We start from the raw sequence: 10,532 nt of genomic DNA on the forward strand, positions 1-10,532 counted from the left end.
ATTTATCATACATTTTTTAATATAAAATAATATAGTTAACTATCAGCATCCAAATCCTAACTTCGACTTAATGCGATAATGACATGTACATCTAGACTCAAATTTGAGCTCAATTAGTTAGAGAATCAACTAAACCTATAACTCTGATACCACTAAATGTAAACACTCCTTACCTAGTTCAGTCCACAAAACCCGAGTAATAGGATGCTACAAACAAATACAAATAAATTTCATACAAGTTATAAATCAAAATCTCAACAAAATAAAAAACATTAAAGTCATACCAATAATATCATTTATAACAACCATATTAAGTGTCTAACTAATATGCCTTCAGTGGCACCTCAAAACAACAAGCCAAATATACATTCACTTAACTAGTCAAACCATCTTACAATTGGCTCCAAATCAGCTTTATAACTTATTCATTAATTCTACCAAATCATTTTAAACAAGGCATATTCATAGGCATCATCTTTTCATATTCATTCCATGGTATATCACCTAATTACCTTATAAGCAAATAATATACATACCTATCACATAGCGAGTTATCATTATCATGATCATTACCGTTACACATATATATACATATGTTTCTCACAATGCAAGCAATATTAAAAATGGACATCATATATCCATAAGACTTCTTAGGTACATGCCAAGACAAAAATGGAAACATCACCAAAACTTGAGTCTGAGATTGTCACTGGATGCTGAGTTGATGATTTAGTCGAAAAGTACATAGCCTGCGTACGAAAAAGAAAATTGTAAGCTGAGTATAACTTAGTGATATTTCTATAATCTAAACATTGAAGCGTAATATAATACATTTAAAATGCGCAAGTTAAAAATTAGAAGATACTATGCAATTAACATGTCAATTGTGCCAATTCATGCATTCATTTTTTTATATAAAAATTTAATACATTTTACTAATGTTAATATATGGCAATTCTAATTCTCATATCATTTGATATCTCCATTCATATGATAGTACATTCCATCTCAATTTCCAAATCCATAATTTCAATGAACATTTCTATCAATGTTCCAACTCATTTCACAATTGAATATTGTATTTCATATCCATTTCTTATCGTTTTTCCATTTCAATAACAAGAATTACATCTCATTTCATATATAAATTCATCACTAATTCATTCATCCATACTCATGATAACATCAATCATCTTTATATGCATTCAATTAGAAATTTATATAAACATGTACATTCTTCACATAATTTTAATTTGGTCCTCCATAACCTTACTCAATTCAAATCAATCCAAAAGTAGTTCATCATATTACATTATCTCACCTTATGTTCCTATTTCTTACCATGCAACAATAGTTCAATATGCAACAATTTACTAATAGTTTGGGTTATAGAAACACGAACCGTAAACTTCGAGCTATTCGTCAATGACATCGTCTTTTCTTTTCTTTTTTTTTTGAGAAATCTGGGTCGTTACAATGTACTTCACCACCACTGAATAACGTGAAATACTCCAACTTTTGGATAGCAACCAAACTTAAATTAAATCATTTATCAAGTCCAACCAAATAACATGAAATTGCCCAATTTCTGACAACAACTAAACTTCGAATATAGCATGTATTAAATCCAATAATATAGCATGAAATTTACCGTCTTGGAATTTACCAGCTTTGGACATGCAATTAAACTCAATTAAGACGTGAAATTGTTCATCTTAACCCGTAACAACAAACCATTCAAATGACATAAAATAAACAGGTATTTGGACATTATTCATCAATGCCAATCGAACCAAAAAATAGGTAAATAATTAATAGCATCCACGCAAGCTGCATGCATTAATAGTTCCATCAACCATGAATTCTACATGATTTTTCCCTTGATCTAACCATTCTTCCCAACATCAAGGTTCCGTCATTTTTTAACATCTTACTTAGTAGCAATAAACTGAACGATTAAGGATAAGTTTAATCATTTATCACTCATGTTTAGATATAGTTTAACAGAAGCAAACATCAATTAAACCAGCTGAATTGTGAACATTTAATAGTCATTTTTAGGCACATTAACATCAACGGACATCAATTAAATAAGGGAAAACTTTAGAATATTTAATCATTATTTTCAACTATCATAAACGGTAGTGACCTAACTAAACTAACAAAACTTCCTGCCGCTAATTAACAGCATTCAGATGATCAAATAAGCCTTGACACCATCTTAAACAACAAAAGTTAATCATCACTTGGACTGTTTAATTAGACCTTAAACACTACTTAAATAGATACCATTTTCACCCTTGGAATAGCTTAAATTTGATAATAAATCATCATTGTACAACATTAATTTCTGCACCAATTAATCAACTTAGTTTCAACATGAATTCGGTAATAAGCAACAATATACAAAAACATTTATTCATCCTTTTGGAAAACTTAACTACAACATTTAATTTACTTCAATTTATGTTTCAAGACCACATAATTGACATCAGTTCACCACTTAGACTACAACACTAAAACACCAACATCACAACCATTAATATTCATCAATTACAACTTAAGGGTGGTGATATTTTCCGCATTTAATTAGTACATTTAAATGTTAAATTATTAAATTCAAGTATTAAAACAACCCAATTTACCCCACCATTCAGCAACATTAACTAACAATTTTTAACCTTCAACAGAACATAATAAAAATGTCCTGGTTTGGACAGCATCGAACCCTGTTCTTCGACTGCAATAAAAACCTATAACTTTTCCTTATTTTGAACCATACAAAACAACAACATGCAAACAACCAAAATATCCTTAACCAACTTTAACTTCAACATGCCATGGACAAAACTCCATTTTTAACTGATTAACCAAGAGGTAGCTCCAACCAATTTCAACTGAAATATTAAATAATATGATATCTTAAATGGTAAATTGAAAATTTGGATTTCAAGGACTTACCAAAAATTTCTTCCTAGCCGAAACTGCCTACACCACTTTCCCCTTCCTTTTAACAGTTTGTCCTCCTTCTTCTTTGTTAGCAATGCTTGAGAATCTAGCCTTAAAATAAGTGAAATTTTTTGTTTGCCTTAACCTGCAAGTTGTGGATCTCCTTTCTCTCTCGTAAGACTAAGAGAAAATGAAGAAACTATGAGTTGAAACTAATGTTCTCTCCCTTCGATTGATGAGGATGAAAAGAGAATATTTTTTCTTCTCTCTCATTCCACTACCATCTTTTTTCTTTTAATTACTAAAATTCATTTTATAATCAAATATAACTAATGTTTTAATATAAAATATACATAATTTAAATTCATCAATCGACCATATTAAAAACTAAGGGTATATTTACTATGTAAGCCCCTTTCATGAGTTCTAATTAAAAATTCTCCTAGTAATTTCACTTTTATTACTATTTCAGTCTAGTCCTTGTACCTTAAATAATTACTAATAATCAAAAATTAAATTCACTTATAATATATACACGTCAATATATAATAATATTTACTAGTTTGGTTTATGCAAACGAGGTCTTGATACCTCATTTTTGAAAATTTTTGCCTTTCGATACAAACCACTCATAATTTGACTAACTAACCAATTAATAAAACCTATAAAATCAAAATTCATAATAACACTATATCTATCTCATAAATATTATCAAATAGCATTTACGGAGTCTACCATCATAGAATCGGGTTTTGAAACCACCGTTTTTGATACCACTGGAAACCGAGTCGTTACATGTAAAGCATTTAATAGAGTGTAAAGTTCAAATTTTCCACGGGGAACATACCTTCTCATGTGTTTGACTTGGGGCCTCTGAAATGCCCCGGGTGACTTAGTTTATGAGTAATTCCTATGTTCTCCCCCACCTTGGACCTGTAGGCTATAAGAAGAAGGACCTTGTTGACTATATGCATTTTGACGACCTATAAACTACCTGTCATCCCTCTGGGAAGTACCATGGGTTGCTCTCTTAATTTCCTTGGCCTCAGCAAACTTGTGTGCCCTCTCATATAAGTTTGCCAGGCTTTGCGGCCTATTGTTATTAAATGAATATTAAACATGCTCATTCTGAACTCCCATAGTGAAGGTATCAATGACCCATTGATCTTCCAAATTCTTCATATTCAACGTGGCTGCATGGAACCACTTGACATAATCTTACAGTTATTCTCCTTCCCTCTGCTTCACTGACATTAAACCCATTAGGGTGCTCATTATCATCCTATGGGCACGAAAGCCGCGTAAAAGTATTTAGCCTAATTGTGAGAAGCTTCGAATGGAACCCTGTGGCAAAGATAGATACTAATCATTAAAGCATCCCCAAGAGTCGTCAAACCTTACAGTTCACCGTGTCAAAAGCTCCCAACGCATTCATATAATTTTTGTATTGCATGAGATATGCTCTCGGGTCCCTACTCCCTTCAAGCATCTCCTTTGGTACCTTGAACTCTGATGGCAACCGCACAATTGCGACCTTTAAAGCTAAACGGTTGTTAGGACAAAACAACCAGCCCATGTCCAAGATACCAGGATGCAATGTATGTACATACTTACACAAAGCATCCATCTCATTTTGCCACGACTTTTCATGCACTTCAACAACTTCCTCTTGGAGAGGCACAACATTGCTTTGGAGATTGAAATGGTCGAGTTGTGTTTTTCTCCTCAATTCTTCATTTTGTCTTAGCAACTCTTGGTGAAACAGTTGCTGCTGTTCAAACCTGATACTCTGTTGTATCATCAGTTCTTTCATTAGTTATAGCTACTCCTGTAAATCAAATAATTGTTGCAGCGGTGCCCCTTGTTCAGAGGGAAAAGATGGCCCTTTACTAGAGTAACATTAAGAGCAAAAGAGTTAAAGGTACCTCCTTGACCTAAACTACCCAAGTTTTCTGGTCGGTCAGCAAACTAGCCAACAAAAAGGTCAATCTCTTGAGGTTGATTGCCAGTGTCAAAACCTCCAACTTGGTCTGATGGCAAGTTGCTAGGGAATTTCTCATTAGCGTGAACCATATTTGTTTTTTTTTTCTGATGGTCGGAAGTCTATCCATGCTCACCACACCAAATTGTTGAGTGTTTCGTGAGTCTCTCCTTCATGGAGGTCAATTTCCCTATTTATAAAGCATGGTCCTTTGATATGACGTACTAGGTAGGCCTCCATGCATGCCACCACAAATCCTATTCTAGGGTCAACATGTGTCCCCTGAGTATGGGTTTGCCTACATGATGGTGTGAACTCATTAGGTACGAACTCATACAGCCAAACTGTAGAATTTGGCTAACTATGTATTTACTTGGTCGGGTTGGCCTTAATTGGGTAACAGGTTAGAAATGATGAACACCATAACATGTGCAAAGATTAATTTATCTATTTTTTAAGTAGAAAGATAAAATAAAATCTATCTTTTAATACAGAAACCTCCATAGTACTTTTATTAATATCTACCAAAACAAATTAATTTCCATATCAACAAAGTTTATTGAATAAACAATCTAACCAAAAACGTAAAAGTTGAAGTTAAGTAGTTATGTTGGTAGAAAAATATGAATAGGTGAAAATAAAATAATAGAAAAAAGATCACTAAAAAAAGTTGTAGCATGGGTTATCTTCATGTGTTCTGGATGGAAGAGCAAAGTTAAATTTGGGATTGAAACCATGTTCATGTGATGGTGGCATGATGAAATATACCTCAGCACCGTTCATAACAAGCATATCATAATCCATTAGAATGAGATTGGAAGAAGTTCCAAAATGGAAAAGATCCATTGCTTTTTTTCTTTCTTTTTTTTCTTTTCCTTTTTCCATTTTCAACCGCATGAACTTTTACTCCAAACTTTTAGAGATGCATTTCATGGAGTTTTTGTATCGGTGGACACACTCAAGTTTTTATTAGTCTTCACCTACTTTCATGCCCAATAATGAACTCGATACACCATTTCTTAACCCCATTTTTCAAGCTTTGATATCACCTTTCTTTCAAAACACATTCAACATATTAGCTATAACAACTAAAAAATACATGCAATAAACAAGAAACTAATAGGTAAGGAGTCTTTAATAGAAATGATTATCTCAATGCCATCTTGTTTGCTTGAAAGCTTATGAATTCTTTGATAGAAATAATTATATCTTTGAAAAGTGGTACCTTTTTCTTTATGTATTTAAAAACAAATGATATTGAATTAGGGGTATTTTATTTTAAATAGTAGAAAGGAGAATAAGTACTCTACTAGCTTGAAATTTTCTTTTCAAATATGTTGTTATAGACAATGACATTATTCTCATATTCGCAATCAAGAATAGAAGATATTTGATATAAAACGTAATTTAAATATATTTAATTAAACCATTTTTGTCAATAGGTATTTTCTTCACAGATATCACACATTTTTTGTTTTTATCAGTCCATCAATTTTAAAAATCAGTGTTTGAATACATTTACCTTGTGTCTTATTTATTTTCCAGCTTAACCCCGATAACATAATCCCACTTAAGCATGAATTAAAAACATTCATCTTTATTGATAACAATAGTTTAATTCAATTAAAATTCACAAACTCCATCAAATTAAAGCATTGCTTAAGGTTATTAATTTTTATCCCTTAATATTGATATATATTTCTTTTCTTCTTCTTTTTTGTAAAAAAGAAATTCAATAGTTACTAAACATGATAAGTATTCCAAGATTTTTGGCGTATGAAATAAAACTAAAATCCCATATAATCAATGAAATGATTAAGTATTCAAGGGTGTTATTGATGAAAGCTAAATATTTAGGTTCTCTTTGTTTTATTGAAAATGGCTTTCAGAAAATAATTTCTAGAAAATGAATTATTTTCTTGGAAAAGTTAATATTTTATGGTGTTTAGATAAATCTGTGTAAAATATTTTCTATTGTTTGACAAATTTCTTTAAAATATTTCATAAAAACTGTTTTAAATGAAACAAACATACATTTAAGATTTTTCTTATTTTTTAATTGTTTAATTGAATTTATTTTATATCTATAAATTTATATTTTACATTGTTCTTGCATATATGAAAAATATTTTGTTAAATTCAAGTTCATTATAACGTCAACTTTTACTTACATGACAACCAAGTATTTTTAATTTAAAAATGTGACATCAAAAAAATTTAACACTGTCAACAATTGGACTTGATTTTCAAATCTGAAAAGTAGAGGGACTAAATTCTTAAAAATAAAAGTATAGAGACTAAATTGCAAATTTGTCAAGAGTACATAGACTTATAACATATTTTAACCTTTATACTAAAAAATATTTATTATTAAATATTAATATTGAATATTTCAAAAATATGTGAAGAATATCATTTAAAATTATTATTTTAAAATTTTATTATTAAAATAAATTTTAAATATTAAATAATTTATTAAAATAAATAAATTTTATTAATAATTTATTATATGATTAAATATAAATAATTAAATATGCATCTTTAATAACATTGAAAAATATAATATTTTGTATTAATATTTTTATATTTTTATAAATTTTTAAAAATAAAAATAAAATTTATTATCAATATAATAATATTAAGCTTGATTTAAATTAATTTTTATATAAAAATAAAATTACCTATAAAGGAGCTCTTTTCCAGAAAATTACTTACGCTTTTCAAAAGGGTAAATCATTTTACAAGAAAAAAAGCTTATTTTACGTTAACTTGTAAGTCATTTTTCATTGACCAAGCTATTTTCTGTGAAATAAATATGAAAAATACAGAAAATATTTTCCGTAAAACCTTTTACATATAAACAAACGGACCTTTAGTATTATTTGAAGAGAGTGTTAATTGAGCTCATTTATCCACAATATGATGAGAATTAAAAAGTCCAAGGTAAGCCTATTTTAGAATGGGTCTTAGACTTCAATATTTCAGCCCAAATTCTCCGTGAATACAAATCAAATAGCTTGGCAAGTCAAATCTAAACCTGCTCATGGATCGAGTCACTCGTCCAGATCCGAATATCCGCCCAAAAAATGAGAGGATTTGGACAAAATACAAGGTCCTGAAAAATGAGTTTGGGTAAAATTTAATACCCATTTTCTATATGGATCGGGTTTTGGGTAAGATTTTTTGGCTTGAACCCAACCTAGATATTATGTTATAAAATAATATTATATAAATTATATATTTTAAGTAATAATTATTTATATTTATATTTATATTTATATTAAATCATTAATCCAATAACAATTGAACTCATTGCCCAAGACCTAAAAAAATTAACCAACTAAATAACCTAACCCAAATATAAAAATATAAAATTTATATTTAATACAATAAAATATTTATTATATCTATTTGTGTTATTTAACATAATAAAATATTTATTATATTTATGGTAGTGTTTTTTACTATAAATAATTTTTAATGTGCTAGAAAATTTTTATTTTAGCCCTTTTTTAGTGCATTTAGTGCATTATATTTTTTTTAAAATTTATTAAATAAAAAATAATCAAAAAGAATTAAATACAAACTGGCTGAGTCAAGTTCGAGTTTACTTTTTTAAAATCGAATTGGGTTAGACTCAAGCTTAAAAAAGTGATTAAAATACCTTATGCAGACCCGACCTCAACGCAGCTTGACCTGTCTGTGAGTACCTCTAGTCAAATCTAATATTTACGTTGTTTTATATATTTTCTTTGTAACCATTTACTAGATTTTGATAACTTATATATAAATATATTTTTCATATTAGATATGGTTTTTGATAATATTTAATATAATTCGTTCCCTTTTCACGAAAAACAGATAATATTTAATATAATTTGAAAAAATATGTAATATAATCTTTGATAATTTCTCGTATAATTATTATAGCCTCGGAAATAGTTTTATTAATCTTTGGAATGATCTTAATAGCCTTTAATATATTTTTATTAAGGTTTAATACCAAAGGTTTCTGAAATTTAAAATTTCGTCCCTATACTGTTAAGACATTGAGCATTTATATTTGTCTTGATTTAAAAATCTTGTCCCCTCCATCAATTTTTTCCATTAAAATTGATAACTTGGCTATCATTAAAAAAAAGTAAAATAACAACTTTTAAAAGTACATAAACAATTATAAAAATATTTTAAAAATTAAATTCTTTTTTATTTCCAGTAAAAATATAAAAATAATAATACTGTGAAAATTTAAAAACAATTTAAAATTAAAAAATAAAATAATTTTTAAAAATTTATTTTAAAATATATGAAAATATGAAATTTTCCAAAAATTTTAAAATAATGTGTTATTTACTCCATGAATGGTTTTGTATTTTTTGTATATATTTTTCATATTTTTAAATTGCTTTAAATTAATTTTATTTTTTTATTCTAAAGTGTTTTTTATTTTTCACATTTTCAAATATTTCTTAATGAAAATAAAAAAAACTTTTAATTTCTAAAACATTTTTTTAATTTTTTGTGCACTCTTAACGAGTAAGGATCAATTTGACAAAAAATTATAAATGTTAAGAGCCAAAAAAATTATTTTACTTTTTCAATAACAGCCACATCTACAATTCTAATGGCAAAATTGGCTGTGGGACCCAAATTTTTAAATAAAAAAAATATAAGAACTCAATGTCTCAAAATGAAAATATAAAAACTAAATTTTAATTTTTTTAAAAAAATATATAGGAACCTTCATCATATTTAAACCCTTTTTAACCTTTTCTTATAAGTTGGTATCTTTGATATTCTTTTAGTCTCAATACTTCTTTTGAGATATTGAATTCATGTACTCTTAGCTTCTTCTTTTTTCCAACAACAGGAAGAATATGGTAAATTAACAATCAAATGCATAAGATATATTATATTTTCAAGAAGAGAACATATATTTAAACTTTAAAAATGACATTATTGAGAAGTGCAATTCCGAACAACAAACATAAATCATAGAATGGAAAATAAAATTAAAAAAAAATCATGATAATAGCAAACAACGATTGTGTTACACAAGCATAAGTTGTCTATAATCGTTGTCAAAATGCAACTAAACTATGTTTTGATAATGGAGTGCATAATCCCAAACCTCATAAGATACCTTTGATGTAAACCCTACAAAGAAATCATTTAGCTCTTACAAACTAGACCAGCAAACAAAATCTAAAGGCATCTTTTGTTCAAAAGTAAATTTATAATAATATTCGGTTTGCGAGAGTTGTGTGTTCTAAATTCTAAAAGATTGCTTGCAAGTTAAGTTAAATAAAATATATTTTCTTTCTAGAAGATTTAGTATTTATTGGTATAATATATTTAGCATTTATTAGTATAGTTTATTTGACTTACTAATTTAGTCTATAAATAGGTTCTTTTACAACCTTAGAATACACACCCATTAGAGATTAGAATTCATAACACATTTAGAGAATTTTCTGTTTACGTTTTGAGAGTTCTTTATTTTTGGATTTTTCGGGGTTTAGTTTTTTATCTTCATCTTTTATACTCTTCATTCTTTTGCCATTATAGTAAAATTATCTTTGCTCGTGGTTTTTTATCCTCC

General features: G+C 28.1%; 1 long non-coding RNA gene across 1 annotated transcript; it reads right to left on the reverse strand.

The window, feature by feature from the left end:
• Positions 1–401: 401 nt before the first annotated feature.
• LOC107910580 (uncharacterized) lies at positions 402–3,229 on the reverse strand. Its single transcript, XR_001687679.2, has 3 exons — positions 2,962–3,229; positions 1,403–1,515; positions 402–749 (listed from the first exon to the last, which is right to left on the reverse strand). It is a non-coding gene; the product is annotated as an uncharacterized lncRNA (long non-coding RNA).
• Positions 3,230–10,532: the final 7,303 nt, after the last annotated feature.

The sequence above is a fragment of the Gossypium hirsutum genome, chromosome D02 (assembly GCF_007990345.1).
Source record: "Gossypium hirsutum isolate 1008001.06 chromosome D02, Gossypium_hirsutum_v2.1, whole genome shotgun sequence".
Classification (NCBI taxonomy): domain Eukaryota; kingdom Viridiplantae; phylum Streptophyta; class Magnoliopsida; order Malvales; family Malvaceae; genus Gossypium; species Gossypium hirsutum.